At 41.7% G+C, this 16,825-nt stretch overlaps 1 long non-coding RNA gene across 2 annotated transcripts in view; it reads right to left on the bottom strand.

The window, feature by feature from the left end:
• LOC128314455 (uncharacterized) overlaps positions 1 to 16,825 on the bottom strand; it is a 131,934-nt gene that overhangs the window by 100,487 nt on the left and 14,622 nt on the right. For both annotated transcript variants that reach the window (XR_008296112.1, XR_008296113.1), the window contains exon 3: positions 971 to 1,104. This is a non-coding gene — a long non-coding RNA (uncharacterized LOC128314455). The remainder of the gene's footprint in view (positions 1 to 970; positions 1,105 to 16,825) is intronic.

Genomic DNA, 16,825 nt, shown 5'->3' with positions numbered 1-16,825 from the left:
AGAGCACTGCAGGAAGACACTGTTCGGACCCATTGTTTGCCAGACCAATACTCCTTGCTACAAAGGAAGGAAGGAGGAAGGATGGAGGAAAAATTCATTATGTATGAGTCATGCGGTATATTATAGGCCTAAAATTCCCTTTTATTTCCCTTTTAATCTGTTGGGTAGAGACTGAACTAGTCATCTCAGAAAAGGGAGCAGAGTTCTCCCCGGCACTAAGAAGTCCAGCAATTTCTTGGTATTACAACATCAAAGCTCCTCAGCAGTATTTTGGGCGTTGAAGTCCTCTAATTTAGAAATCCTCAATTATTTGTACGCCATCCTCTTACTGTTATCATTACAGCCTCAATCTGACAAAGGGGAAAAATCAGATGTCCCATTAAGTTTCATGTTTGCAAAAGGTCCTAAGTGTCAGCATGAGGGCGAGAGGTCAGGAGCTCTGAATCCTAGTCACAAACTCATCTCACTAGGCTGATGACGCCTCTGGTTCCCGGCCCTGCATGGACACAGAGGGTTGAATGCAAATAAATTCTCCCTGCTCTCGGATGTGGCTGCCCTACTGTTACTTCTCTTGTGCATGGAGTCAGCTAAAAGTAACCCCGTGCCACCCAAAGTTCTTCCCTGTCTGAATATCTTTGCATCTGAACCGTCAGGTTAATGGTCTTAAATGTTTTACATTTAGGTGAGCCAGGAAATAGGAGGGTCTCGCTAAATCTAAAATGTCTAAATTAAAAGGATAAGAAAGGAGCTGAGGAAAATCCACATATTTAAACCTGCACAGTAACAAAGGATACCTGTTCTAAGGATTGCTTTTACCTACGATCAGAAACCAAATCTCATTTGTCTTTGTTTCTCCAGATTCATAACCGGTTGCCAGACACACGCTAGGCGCCCATAATTATTTGTTAAACTAATGATATTCCCCAGGTCCCAGGATCAGTGTGAAAAGAATTGTCTGTAGAACGCTTACCTGCACCTCAGACTCACCTGCTGAGCCTCCAACCGTCTCCCTCCTGTCAGGAGCCAGCCCACTGGGAGCATCTGAGTTCACAGTGGCTGTCCTCTCACTCCCTACTGATGCTGGAAAGCAGGGTAGGTCATGCCCTGAGGGGAAAAAGAAGCAGCAATTTCTATCCTTGTGTTCCAGCCCTAGGTGAGGACTTATTCTTTTTAATTATGAGTTAAAAATGAAAATACTTGTCTCCCTGCAATCCCTCAAGAAACGGCAAGTTATGTCACCATCCACATCATGTCATGTTCGTGACTAGCCCTCTGAGTTTTGCACAAAACATTCTCAAAACCGATCTGAAGGGAGCAACTAACAAAATAAAAACACAAATCAAAAAGCCTCTGACATGTGGAGCTTATGGTTTAATATTAGCCATCATTTAGGGAGTATTTAGTAACTGCCATCCACTGCGCTAAGCATGATACTAACACCTGATTGATGCTTCAAACCCTTGGAAATTGAAGTGCATCCTCATTTTCCAAGTGAAGAAACAGAGCTCAGAGAGACGGAATCGTCTGCCTTGATCACACAGCTAGTAGGCAATGGATCCAAAACAGTAATCCAGGCTTGACTGAGCCCAAATTCCAGGCATGCTCTTTCCCATTACAAGCTGTCCCCTCCAGCCTAAGGCAAGAGGCAGTACACGTGCCGTATAAATGATAAATGAGTCCACAGGAGTGTTGCAACCACTGTTCCCCAGACAGGCGAGAGGGAAAAGCATTGGAAATGCTCAGAAGTTTTTTCAGTTTGTGGTTTGTTTTTGGTTTTTTTTGTGAATAGGTAGAACATTTACAGGCTGCAAAAATCAAACAATCTTCAGAGGTACAGAGTGACGCATCTTTATTCCCACCCCATCCCTGCTGGGCTCTCTAAAAAAGGTAACCACTTTCTCAAATTCTGAGAATATCCTTCAGAGTTCCTTCATGCAAATACAAGCACGTATGAATACACATTTTTTTCCTCCTTGTTTGTCACCAAAGGTAATGCACTCGACATCCTGTTCTGCACCTTGTTTTATTTTCCACTTAACCAAAGACTTGTCAGTCTTCCCATACGTAGAGTCTTCCCTCTTCGTTTATACCGCAGCACACTATTGCTTAGCATCCTGTTGTATTGACACATGACAATTGATTTAGCCAGTTCCGTGTTAATAGCCAGTGGAATTGTGCCCCATCTTTTGTCACTAAGAAGAATACTGCAGTGAATGATTTTGAACATATACCATTTCGTACGTATGCCAGAGTATCTACACGACAAATTCCCAGAAGTGGATTGCTGGATCAAAGGATATATGGGTTTGCAATGCAAACAGGTACTGGCAATTTGCTCTCCATAGGAGATACACCAGGGGCACTAACGATACATGGGTGCCTGTTTTCCCGTTGGCCTTGACAAGAGAGATATTGTCAAAGATTTGAGTTCATCCAATCTGGTGGGTTACAAACATAGTTATCTCCACGTAGCTTTAATTTTCTCTTGTAAGGTTCAAGATCTTTTCATGTATTGCAGGGACTTTTATATCTCCTTTTGGTGGGCTCTCTTTTCATATGATTTGTCCTTTTTCTTTTCTATTTCTATTGTTTCCCCTATTTTTAAAATAAGATCACTGAGGCTTAGAGAAAATAAAACCTTGTGGTAGGAAATAAAATCATGAAGTGATAGGCCAGAATTGGAACCCAGGTCTGTCTGGTTCCAGAACCTGAGAATTTAACCACCAATCTGTACTGTCTTACGTTATTTTTCAAAGGAACTATTAATGGAGTTGTTTGTTCAGAAAGAATGCAAAAATGAGATTGCAGTCGTCTCTCAGTATCTTTTAATAAGTATCACATCAAAAAGCAAAGATGGGGCACCGGCTAAGTCAGTTAAGCGTCCGACTCTTGGTTTCAGCTCAGGTCATGATCTCACCGTTCTGGGTTTGAGCCCTACGTCGAGCTCTGTGCTGGGAGTGCTGAGCCTGCTTAGGATTCTCTCTCTCTCTCCCTCTCTCTCTCTCTACACCTCCCTCACCTGCGCTGTCTCTGTTTCTCTCAAATAATAAATAAATAAACTTAAAAAAAAAGCAAACATGATGTTTGAGTTCCATCAGATTCATTTCTACAACAAAAATTTCAAAGCGATAGTGGGAATAACCAATGAAAATGTATGAGGATGGTCAACAAGGCCTCAACCCAATGACCTGCATCCACTGGTTATGGTGGGCAAGTACTTAAAGAGTTCTGGGTAGTCCTCGCTTTCAATATGCATATACTCTAATTAGGAAAGGCCTGCAATTCACACATGAAATGTGGAAGGATCAAAATTGGAAACAAACATTCTAACTTTATTGAGGAATTAGATAAAATATGTAATAATACTATCTTGCCAAAAACATTACTTGTTCATTCATTCAACATCCTTCTTAAGCTTTTATTTCAGAGGTAGAGAAACAAGGATGGGCTGGAGTTAATAAAGGTTGAGTGGATGCTGGTCTCTCTTTGGGAATTTATGTGGGAATTCTTTGGGAATTCTTTGGGAATTCTAGGGGAGGGAATTCTTTGGGAATTCTAGGGGAGAGGATTCTATCCCAGAGACAGAGCCTCATGCGTAGTCCACACCAGTCAGCCTTTACCAACCCCTGGTCAAAATGGCAGGCTCAGAGGTGAGCACAGTCAGCTAAGCACGTCCATCAGATCAATGATTAGTGCCTTACTTGGAACTTTAGGATAAAGGTATTTTCTCTCCCTCTGAAAAGTATGAAGTAAAGTCATTTGTGCTGTCATGAGGAGAACCAGAAGGAAACAGAACTTTAAAATTAAAAAAAAAAAAAACAAGGCACCTGGGTGGCTCAGTTCAAGCCCCATATCCAGCTCTCTGCTGACAGCACAGAGCCTGCTTCAGATCCTGTGTCCTCCTCTCTCTCTGCACCTCCCCTGCTAGTTCTCTCTCTCTCTCTCTTTCAAAACTAAATAAACATTAAAAAAAAAAACAGTGTCCTGACGATTTTGTGATGATGATGATACCTCCAGCTCAACCTCACACAAAGACTAGCTTACCTATAAACAACGCAGTGACATGAACCATTCTTTACGTTCAGTAACATTCTTTATTATTTAGGACAATTTGAGTGAGTTTCTATGGTTTGAAATGAAGAACTTAGGTGAGAGATTTCATGAGGATATTAATGTCTGATTGGGTTTAAAGTAACTGGATAGTATGGTATACGGTGAGAACATTCCAGAAAAGAAGAATGACCCAAGCAAAGGTAGGAATGCCCTTGTGGTGCTTTACCCCTGTTTTGTAGAAGTTGCCTTGAAGGTGTGACAGCTCTCAGAATCCTTGTGCTCCACTCCCAGTGACTTGGCTGAGCTTAGTCACCTTTTTTTTTACAGTGTCTTAATTGATTGGAACCACCTACCACTTCTCTTCTTTGTCTCCTCCATTGTTATGGGTAGTCTTTCTCCAGTCAATGATGGACTATTGCATGTGCCTAGAGCATCAATCAAGACTCTCAATTGTATTATGCGTCCATCACTTAACATAAAGTAGACACTAGAAAAAGAACCAAGTGCACCCAACCTGCATATTCCCCACTTTTGCCTGCTCTATGGGAACCTTTCCTTTAACCAAATAACCATAATTTAATTTACAACCAGATCCAGTCCTAACACTTGTCACTGGTTAACTACATAATGTCAGTTTCATTGCAATTTATTTTCACTTTCTACCTAACGTTTGATTTATTCTATTTCTTTAATGCTTATTTACTTTTGAGAAAGAGACAGACAGACAGAGCATGAACAGAGGAGGGACACAGAGAGAGGCAGACACAGAATCCAAAGCAGGCTCTGAGCTGTCACCACAGAGCCCGACATGGGGCTCGAACCCACTAGCTGTGAGATCATGACCTGAGCCAAAGTCGGATGCTTAACCGACTGAGCCACCCAGGAGCCCCTGATTTATTCTAAGTAGAAAGCAAGTCCTATTCCAAATGGTCTGGCAAATTTACCTTTAAGACCTAAATTGATAAGTGTTGAATCATTATACTGTATATCTGAATCTAATATTATGCTGTATGTTAACTAACTGGAATTTATTTTTTTCAAGGTTATTTATTTATTTTGAGAGAGACAAAGAGAGAGAGAGAGAGAGAGAGAGAGAGAGAGAGAATTCCAAGTAGGCTCCATGCTGCCAGTACCAGAGCCTGACAAGGGGCTTGAACTCCCAAAACTGCAACATCATAATCTGAGCTGAAACCAAGAGTCGGACACCTAACTGACTGAGCCACCCAGGCGTACCGTAACTGGAATTTAAACTAAAACTTAAAAAGAGACCTAAGCAGATACAGGCATAGCTCAGAGAGATTGCAGCTTCAATTCCAGACCACCTCAATGGAGCAAATCTCACAGTAGAGTGAGTCAAATGAATTTTTTGGTTTCCCAGTGCCTATATAAGTTGTATTTACACTATACTATAGTCTTTTAATTGTACCTTGTGTCTAAAAAAAATTTATATACCCTAATTAAAAATACTTTATTGCTAAAAACTGCTAAACATCATTTGAGCTTTCAGCAAATCATAATCACTAGTGATGGATAACCATAACAAATATAACAATGATGCAAAAGTTTAAAATGAAGCAAGGAGTACCAAAATGTGACACAGAAACATGAAGTGAGAAAGTACTGTTGGAAAAATAGCACCAACATACATGCTTGACACAGCGTGGCCACAGACCTTCAATTTGTAAAAAACAAAACAAAAACACACACAAAAAAAACACCTCAATATCTGCAAAGTAGAATAAAACGAGGTATGCTTATATTGATTAAGCAATAACATTTATTCAGCTCACTTTAGAAGTAGTTCAGTTTTTGGCAGGTTGATGGGACAGTGGGGGGGATATAGTTTTGAGTGTCATTATCTATTACTGTGTAACAGTTACCCCAAAGGTAGTAGCTTTAAAAACACATACAGTTGTTATCTCACAATTTCTGTGGGTCAGGAGCCTGAGCACGGCTCTGCCGGGTCATCTGCTTAGAGTCCCAGAAGGGCTACAATCAAGGTGTCGACTGGGCTGCAATCTCATCTGAGACTCAGTTGGGGAAGGATCTGCTTTCAGTCTCACTCAGGTTGTTGACAAAATACAGCTCCTTGTGGTTGTAGGACTGGTGGGGTTTAGTTTTTGCCTGGATCCCAAGGCAGGCAGCCCTCGGTTTCTACAGGCCAATTGCATTTCCTTGCCACGTGGGGTTTCCCTACATGGCTTCTTGCTTCTTTAAAGCCAGCCAGGAGGAGAGATTCCAGCAAAACGGGATCCTGTGACAGGATCATGTAATCATGTACACATAATCTCATACATCTTGTCACTTTTGCCACATTCTATTGGTTAGAAGCAAGTCACACGTCCTTCCCACACTCAAGGGGAGAGAGTCATAAGAGTGTGACTACCTTAAGAGTCTGTCTGCCTCAAGGTGAGAGAAGACCTCATCTGAAATTAAAGTGAAAAAGTCTCCTTTGAAATACTCTTGCATACTTGGTCTTGTGGCATGAGACATGCACTCTCCCACCAAGCTCCTAGCTGAAATCGATCAAAGAATACCAATGTTAGTTCAATAATGACCCACCTTCACTAGATGCATCAATGTCTACCTCACCGCAAGCACACTCTTGCACGTTGCCTGCCCTTTCCACATCTTAGCGCTCATCACAGGCAGTGGTAGGAAAAGGGGTTCCTCGGGGGGGGGGGGGGGGGGCATATGGGAAGTGATGGGTTTTTTCCCCCTGAGCACAGTCACAGAGTATGCGTTTACGTGTGTCTGTGTGCGGTACTGAGCTCCGAGGCCTTGTAGCAGAGATGATGGATCTCCACTGCAGAAAAATGACAGTCAGAATATGAAGACGAAGCCAATTTGTCACTTAATGCAGAGCCTGATTGTGCTGTAACAGCAGCCTGGCTCTGGGATTGATTACAAACAAGATGACACTTCCCCGTGGGCTGCCTCGCGCGTTATTATAAATAAATACCATTCGCTTTAGCATCTGCATTACTGTAGAGGACAGATTATACCTCAGCGCCTTGGGTAGACAGTAAATATCCCAGGGAGTACAATGGCCCTCCTCAACCTACAAGAGGAGTCTTGCCTCATGTAACACCGTTTCATAAATAAAATAAGGCTGTAGCGCAGCGCCACAAGCACAGAAAATGAACACAGAGTTTGACTGATATTAGGGATTCATTTCCATGCAGGGCATACTATAAAGTGTGGTAGGTTTTTGTTCCAAATGGCCTGGGGCCCCTCAGCAGCTGGATGGCATTTTTGATTGTTCACTGGCAGTGAAGCCCAAGAGAACCACTTGATTCCTGAGAGTATTTCCTGAAAAATCAGAGTTCGGCTTTCAAGATGGAAATAAATCTGTTGGATTTTTCAAATATCCCCTTGCCCTTGCCCTGACTGTTCCAAATCTGTCATCCCATAGTTTTCAAATAAATGAGTCATTTTAACCATGGAATAAAGACCAACTCTTCTCTGTTTCTTTTCTCATGCCTCGCTTGAGTACAGGGTTGGATTTGATCTACCTGTGAAAAATACCTTTTTTCATTTCCATGCCTATCCACTCATTTTCTATCTTCCTCTGTTCCTCTTCTCGACATTTCCCTACCTCTTCCTCTCTCTCTTTCCTGAGCGCAGACAGGCACCGGGAGGGGGGGGGGGTTGGACTCGCCCTTTCTTCGGTGTGACGCGAGCGCCCTCTGCTGTCCAGAATGTGAACAGCTCTGCATCCAGGCAGGTTCAGACCAGCCGAGCAGATTGGAAGAAACCACGCGGGCGGTTCTGCCTTCTCTGGGCAAACGCTGGAAGTATTGTTAAAATGAATAATTTATTAAACCACAATTGTTTATTGACTGCCCCTTCATTATTTACTTTTCGGTTATTAAACACACTCGGCGGAGTGCCTGGGTGTCAGCCCTTCACCGACTTGCCCCTCCTTTCTGAGCCAGTGATATTCCCAGCCCCCTCGCTTCTCTCCACACGAGACATTTTCGATCTCTTTTGTCAGGTCAGGGTCAAACTACAGTTGTTCTGTGATGACTTTATCAATTCTCAGTTGATAGACTCTAAATGAAAAAAATGCCTACTGCTGCCTCGTCGCTACTTAAGAAGAGGAGTTATTTGTGTAATGTTGTGTCAGTCCGGCAGGGTCTGTGACAGACGCAAGGAGGGGAGTGAAATAAGGGAGATGTTTTTAATGCCTTTTTTTAGCCTCCCTTCCTTACATCAAGGAGCAGATGATATCCATTGTAGGCTGTCCTTCCCAACCCAAACGGGTGAGAGAGGAAATGTCCCCCACCCTATTCAGAAAGTAGTAGCCAGACCTGATTTAAGTATGCTAATTATTGCCCTTCACCTTGACGTGTTTCAAAGTCAAAAGCACTGGATGGTGGTAGGAGGGGGCTCTTTCCTCAAGAAGAAAATTCTCTGACCCATATTTGAAGGGAAACATCAGTCTGCACCCAGAGTGGCTCCTGTTTTTAAAGGGCAACTATTTCCATCATCCAGAATTTAAGGAATATATGCTGTAACCCTTGAATGAATGAATGAATGAATGAATGAATGAGGCTCAAAGCAAAGAAGCAGCAGAAACTCTCAGAAATCAATAGATTTTATTCTAAAACCCAACATTAAAAAAAAAAAACTTGGTTGATATTACACTCAAGCAAAAGAAAGCTTTCATACCTCTCTCTCTCTCCCCCCACCCCACCACACCCACATACGCTCCATCCTGCTGAAATAAGGCAAGAGCTTCATTTTCAAATTAACCATTAAGGATTTGCGTTTGAATACAAAGAGACCTATGACCAGATGTTGAAAAGAAAAACAAAAAACCTAACAGTAAATAAAATTGAGAATTCATCAAATCACATCTTTCCTTTCCTCAAACTAAATATGACTTTCCAGGAAGACTCACACCTTGATATTTTCTCACCCAACACTAATATTTGCAGGCTCAGCATCCTGGCGAATGGGGGAGGGCGGGGGACACCACAAAATATGCCAGAGGGTGCTGGGGGGAGGGGATCAGGGAGGGACCCTACCAGCAGGTTTGCATAAACCAAAGCACTGAAACATGTAATGTCTGTAAGGTACAGTACATTTTAATAATTAAGAGCACTAAATCTGAAGTGAATCTTGCCTCCTGACCTGGTTTCCTGCGGTGGCTTTGACAGGTAATCAGCTGTGTGTGACTTGAACATGTCTCATAAACTCACGAAGCTTCAGTTTCCTTGTTTGTAAAATGAAACTGATGCTTCTTCTTTCATGAAATTAAATATGAGAGCCCATGCATGTCACATATGCAAAGTCCTTAGCACAACTAGGGGTGCAATGAGCATGCAATATGCATATGAGACCCTTAGCTTTCTATTTTCATTCCCTTCTTTCCATCCCATACACTACAGTCAAGAAAAGGATCATCCTATTTTAAGCTTCCTAGATAATCCTGCTTGCCTTCATTTATTTATCCAGCAATCATTCATTAAATCCTTCCTATGTTCTAGGTACTATAGGAGGCTCTCGCTACTCAAATGTGAAAACAGAATCCTCACCCTCTAGGAAGAGAACACATGAATGAATAATCTATATAGTAAAACTTAGTCTCTAGTTGTCTCTTTGTTATTGGCATGAAAGTAATCGGTGTCATGTATGACTATGTGGCATAGATGAAATCCACTTTGGGGAAGGATATCCAGGAGTAGGAAGGAACAACAATTATTTTTCTCTACATACAAAGTAACTACAGCACATCATTTTGTTCAGAGTAACACAGTGTGCTGAAAGTATAAATTTATAAGTCTATGTATTTTGAATGTGACTATTAATTTTAGGGAAGGTAAAGAAGGCTCAAAATATTCATGATTTTTTTTTGCAGTTGTCCATTTTAATTTTTCTATTTTTCCCCCATGCATTCATATAAGAAATAATGCTAGGAAAAAAAATTGTCATGTTGAAGATAAACAAATCCTAGACCCTCATCAGCAAGAGCTACGAAAATTTGAGAATTTTTTGAGTCCAGAGGTCCTAATCTTTTTCTCTGTTGTGTCCTCAATGTCTAGTCCAAAATCTGACATAGAATAGGTGTTTGAGCAGTCTTTTATGACAGAAAGTGGTAACAACATGGGAATGCAAGCTGGGACAGCCACTCTGGAAAACAGTATAGAGGTTCCTCAAAAAACTAAAAATAGAACTACCCTAGGACCCAGCAATTGCACTACTAGGCATTTATCCAAGGGATACAGGTGTGCTGTTGCAAAGGGACACATGCACCCCAATGTTTATAGCAGCACTATCAACAACAGCCCAAGTGTGGAAAGAGCCCAAATGTCCATCGATGGATGAATGGTTAAAGAAGAGGTGGTATAGATATACAATGGAGTCTTACTCGGCAATCAAAAAGAATGACATCTTGCCATTTGCAACTACGTGGATGGAACTGGAGGGTGTTATGCTAAGTGAACTTAGTCAGAGAAAGACAAAAATCATATGACTTCACTCATATGAGGACTTTAAGAGACAAAACAGATGAACATAAGGGAAGGGAAACAAAAATAATATAAATACAGGGAGGGGGACAAACATAAGAGACTCTTAAATATGGAGAACAAACTGAGAGTTACTGGATGGGGTGTGGGAGGGTAGATGAGCTAAATGGGTAAGGGGCATCAAGGAATCTACTCCTGAAATTATTGCTGCACTGTATGCTAACTAATTTGGATGTAAATTTAAAAAAATAATAATAATTAAAAATAATAAATAATAATTGCTTCACAAAACACAAAAAAAAAAGAAAAGAAAAAGAAAGAGGAAACAACATGAGGGCTGATCAAAAGAGACAGGCTCTTTCAAGAAGTATCCACTCGGGGCTACACGGGGACCCCCAGGGAGGGGAGGCAAACAGCAGGTGCACTCCTAAGCACCCAGAGATGGGTGGCATCCTCCCAGAAGCTGAAACCCTGTGCAAGGAGACATCCGTGGAAGAAACCCAAGGGATCCATCTGGAGGCAACCTGAAGAGCCATGCCATTCATGCCACAGGGAGAAAATACAAATAGGATTGCAAATGAATGAGCCCAAAATTGTTCTGAATTTAAAATTTTCTTTTTTTTTTTGAACGTTTATTTATTTTTGGGACAGAGAGAGACAGAGCATGAACGGGGGAGGGGCAGAGAGAGAGAGAGACACAGAATCGGAAACAGGCTCCAGGCTCCGAGCCATCAGCCCAGAGCCTGACGCGGGGCTCGAACTCGCGGACCGTGAGATCGTGACCTGGCTGAAGTCAGACGCTTAACCGACTGCGCCACCCAGGCGCCCTGACTGTTCTGAATTTAATATTTGTTCAAGATCTGAAACTCATCTGGCTTGTCGAGCCCTAAAATAGAAAGTCTAAAGGATTGGCAATTTAAATGATAAAGTCAGGACCTTATCATCCAGAATCCAGAACATTTAGAAAATAGCAACAGAGCCGCACATAGTACATCTTAAAAGGATGCAGACTAGAGAAATCGGTAACTGGTCCCTGGACCCAGGAATTCCCTCAGATCACCCCACATGCTGCCAAGTGTGTGAGTGAACTAGTACGTTGTCTCAAAACCACCAAGGCAGGCACTCAGGTTTGCACTCACTGATTTTTTATCAAATTGCTTCCCACAAGGGGATCCCCTACCAATATTGATTTCTGTGTGTTCCTACTAACAGAATTTTAAAATGTAGTATAAAAAGCAGCTTTACTGCAAGGCAGGAAATTAGTATGGCTCTGAATTCATTCTTATCATTTTTTTAAATCACTACAATTGAAATATTTATTTTTAGTCTGCCCATTTAAACTTTAACAATAATTAAAAATTGCCCTGGCAATGCCAGGTAATACAGCCAGTTCCAAATAATAATAATAATAATAATAATAATAATAATAAGTGGCCAGTGCAATGACTGAGCTCTGTGAAGGGTTGTGGAAGCAGTGGGAAGTGTGGAGGGGAAGAAGGGAAGGGAGGCTGGCCTCTGAAGAGACTCTGTTAGGATCAACCCGATAAACCCACCATTAAGCCGAAAATGTATTTACGGCATGTAACCTACCAAACATCACAGCTTGGCCTTGCCTACCTTAAGTGGGCTTACAACGTTTCCATTAGCCTATGATTGGGCAAAACCCTCCAACACCGAGCCTATTTTGTAATCAAGTGCTGAATAACTCATGTAATTTACTGAATACTGTGTGGAAAGTGCAAACAGAATGGCTGTGTGGGTAGAGAATGGTTACAAGTGTACCAGTCATTTGCATGGCTGACTGGAAGCCATGGCTCACCACCACTGCCCAGCACCGCGAGAGAGTTTCACAGGGCGTAACACCAGCCTGGTAAAAGATCAAAATGCAAAGAACGGCTGTCAACCGAATGCACAGGACTTCCACACCCCATCATAAAGTTTAAAAATCGTCAGTGGAACCATCATAGGTCAGGGACCATCTGTATGCATGGCCATATTTGAAATGAATGACTAAACCTGGGTACTTAATATGTCCAAACCCAAGAAAGGGAGTTTGTAATTGAGACCTTCCAAGCACTCTGAAGACTGCTCTGTTGTCACATTGAAGCAAACCAAATGATCCAGTAATCAATTTTCAAAATATTTTTATGTTTTGAAATATCTTGAGATAATAAGAAAAAAGGAGGCAGAGAGGGAGAGGAGGAAGGAGACGGAACAAGTCCCCCAGCAGAAAGGAACTGGAAATGTTCCTTTATACAGAGAAACTTTCTTCCCATAAATGTATCTGTCTACCCTGATCAGAATTTACAGAGAGCCTATCATCATAAACCCAAGCACTTTTCATTATTTTTACCAGAGAAATGGAGAAAGCTTACACTGCTAAGTGCTTCGAAGTTTCCTGAGCAGTGATGCTAAGTGCAAAAAGGTGTTATTATATCCCCCGCCTTCTTCCCTGATCCAGAAGGCACTCTCCGGAGAATCATCACATGTTAGGAATGGATTGGCATGATGTGAGGTCAAGGAAAATGGTGGTCGAATGTTGGCAAAGATATCTACAAATGACACCCATGTCATTTTGTCAAAAAATACGTTTCACTCAAACAGCAGCAAAAGAATTTTTGATGAGCTTGGAGAGAGTGAAGTAATACAATTGTCTGACAATAGCCTGAGCTTTCTTCCCCACCCTCTGTAGGGATCTATTAAAGACACAGGAAATGGAAAGAGAAGTTCAGCGTGTGATGAATGTCAGTTACCATTATTTTTTATGAAGCTCTTCTGGAAGGGCCCTGGGTATATACTGGTATGTAACAAGGTAAATACATAAGTAAACAGTCACCTGCATTCCAGGGTTATTTGCTTCAGCCCTTTTTGTGAACTTGTTGAGAATTGGGGAGGTTACAAGAGAGATTCCAGACAGAGTGTAATATGAACTTGTCACTGTGGCAATATGCTGAACAAAACAAAAAAGATTTGTGGCTTCTGTCTGGGAGATCTGATGGATTAGGGCATTAGATTCTTCACTTGTTGGTAGGGGAAATAAAGAATACTCAAATCCCCCTAGCCTCAGTGTTTGCCTCCTCGTGCTTTATGGATGGTTTTGTTCTGATTCGGAAAGTCAGTAAGGCTAGGACCCTCTACAGGCAAGTGATGGGAATATGAGAAGCCACACATGGTCTTGCTTATAATAAGCCATGCTGATCTATATGTCACCAGAGGAGAATATTCGGTAACAAAACACACTTTCAAACAAGTGATAACAGTGCCTTATGTTTGCATGGTGTCTTTTTTTCTGGACGCTTTTTCCAGCATTTTACAAACTTTTATAAAGGGTCCCTCACCAGTCATCGGAATGCAGTTGTATCCAGGGTAGAATAAAGACAGCTGCTCTGCCAGAAAGCGAATATGTTTTCAGGAAGAAAGGTTATTTTATAAGTGTGTTTACGAAATTCTCTGATTTTTTTCTGTTTTTCAAGGCATTTCTGTATGAGAGTAGAGATGGGGTAGTGGGTACAAGGCTTGGGACTATTCCAGTAGGCGCAAGCTGGGGCATGTGATGTGATACCCACACCCTTCACCCTCCCTGAAGACATGGCTCAAATGAGCCAAAATGTGTTAAAGGAAATGTCATAGGCAGTTGGAAGTGTGTGTGCACGTGCAGGGGAAGAGCTGAATTGCAAAGGGGGCAATGTTCTTCGGAGATATGAGACTGTGTCACGTATTAATTATAAAAGTCATGGGTCCTTTTTTACCACCAACTGGCAGATCAGAGTCCCTTTCTTCGCCCTAGCAGCCTGGATCCCTGGGCTAAGCCACCAGCAGGAACTAGTATGAAGTCCCCAGAGGGCCAACTTTATGGGCTACAGCCTGTGCAGTCACATAGGGCCCCCACTCAAAAGGACTTCGCACTTGATTTCATGCTGCATTATTGTCATCTAAAAATTCCCAATACTTTTATCCTTGACCTTGTGTTTTATAAGTGAAATCCAATGGGACAATGGAGTATGAGTATGAGCAGAGGGGATATACGTGTTCATGTAGGGTTACACCATTCCATACCACCCCTGCACATATACCATTGGCAATGCCCATCCATAGAATTCCAGCATTCCGATGATGCACGGGAGGCCAGCGTGACTCTGTTACATGACGACTAAGTGGTGCCTCCCTTACACCACCCCCAAAAAGAAGCCACATTTTCTCTGAAAACCAGGGAAAGAAATTTTCGGGGGCAGAAAGAAGTCAGTAGTGTTGTAAGCAAGCAAGAAGAACACGCAAGGAACCCTTTCATATCCTTTCCCGCTCGTGTTACATCTGTTTAGCCGACCATGCTGAAAATGATGACATAGAAGGAAAGGGAAACACAGAACAACCCATAGTTCCTTTTCCTGTCTGTCTTTCCTTATTTAGCAAGCAGATGGGAGAGATTGGTAGAATGCATCATATCAAGTCAGAATTTTACATGGAGTCAAAAAAGCTGATTTCAGTTCCTAATTACATCATATTTTTTAAACATTAGAATGACTTTTTAACAGCACCCAAAACTCTAAAAGCAGATGACAATCTGATTGAAAAATATTTATAACATACATGAAAGAAATTTCCTTAACATGTTAAAAGCTCTTACAAAACAATAAGAGTGGGTGCCTGGGTGGCTCAGTCAGTTAAGCATCCAACTCTCGATTTCAGCTTAGGTCAAGGTATCACAGTTGGTGAGATCTATCCCCATGTCGAGCTCTGAACTGACAACACAGAGCCTGCCTGGGACTCTCTCTCTCTCTCCCTCTTCCTCTGCCCCTCCCCGTGTGTGTGTGTGTGTGTGTGCATGCACATGTGCACTTTCTCAAAAATAAATAAACTTTTTTAAAAAAAGAATAAAAACAATGGGCTTCCTGGGTGACTCAGTTAGCTAAGCATCCAACTCTGGCTCAGGTCATGGTCTTGTGGTTGCTGAGTTCAAGCCCCTCATCAGGCTCTATGCTGACAGCTCGGAGCCTGAAGCCTGCTGCAGATTCTGTGTCTCCCTCTCTCTCTGCCCTTCCCATGCTCGTCGTTGTCTCTGTCTCTGTCTCTGTCTCTCTCTCTCTCCTCTCTCTCAGCCAAAAATAAACATTAAAAAAAAATAAAAACAAAACAATAAGGGAAAGATAAACACTCAAATCAAAAATGTGATCCAAAAATGAATGATTGGGACCTCATCAAAGTAAAAAGCTTCTGCACAGCAAAGGAAACAATCAGCAAAACTAAAAGGCAACAACAGAATGGGAGAAGATATTTGCAAACGACATATCAGATAAAGGCTTAGTATCCAAAATCTATAAAGAACTTATCAAACTCAACACCCAAAAAACAAATAATCCAGTGAAGAAATGGGCAAAAGACATGAATGGACACTTCTCCAAAGAAGACATCCAGATGGCCAACCAACACATGAAAAAATGCTCAATATCTCTCATCATCAGGAAAATACAAATCAAAACCACGGTAAGATACCACCTCACACCTGTCACAATGGCTAACGTTAACAACTCAGGCAACAACAGATGTTGGTAAGGATGCAGAGAAAGAGGATCTCTTTTGCATTGCTGGTGGGAGTGCAAACTGGTGCAGCCACTCTGGAAAACAGTATGGAGGTTCCTCAAAAAATTAAAAATAGAACTACCCTATGACCCAGCAATTGCACTGTTAAATATTTATCCAAGAGATACAGGTATGCTGTTTCAAAGGGGCACATGCACGCCAATGTTTAGCAACACTATCAATACTATCAACAATAGCCAAAGTATGGGAAGAGCCCAAATGTCCATCGATGGATGAATGGATAAAGAAGAGGTGGTATGTATGTGTATATACACATACATAGAATGGGGTATTACTTGGCAATCAAAAAGAATGAAATCTCGCCATTTGCAACTATGTGGATGGAACTAGAGGGTATTAGGCTAAGCGAAATTAGTCAGAGAAAGACAATATCATATGACTTCACTCATATGAAGACTTTAAGACACAGATGAACACAAGGGAAGGGAAGCAAAAATAATATAAAAACAGGGAAGGGGACAAAACATAAGAGACTCTTAAATATGGAGAACAAATAGTGGGTTACTGGAGGGGTTGTGGGGGAGGGGGTGGGCTAAATGGGTAAGGGGCACTAAGGAATCTATTCCTGAAATCATTGTTGCACTATATGCTAACTAACTTGGGTGTAAATTTAAAAAATAAATAAAAATTAATGAATTGATTTTTTTAAAAAATGTGATCAAACACATCACAAAACTTCACATGACCAACGATAAGCA

This window comes from Acinonyx jubatus, chromosome B1 (genome assembly GCF_027475565.1).
Source record: "Acinonyx jubatus isolate Ajub_Pintada_27869175 chromosome B1, VMU_Ajub_asm_v1.0, whole genome shotgun sequence".
In the NCBI taxonomy this organism is placed as follows: Eukaryota; Metazoa; Chordata; class Mammalia; order Carnivora; family Felidae; genus Acinonyx; species Acinonyx jubatus.
The sequence above is the reverse complement of the archived record's forward strand: the minus strand, read 5'-3'. Positions and strand labels throughout refer to the sequence as shown.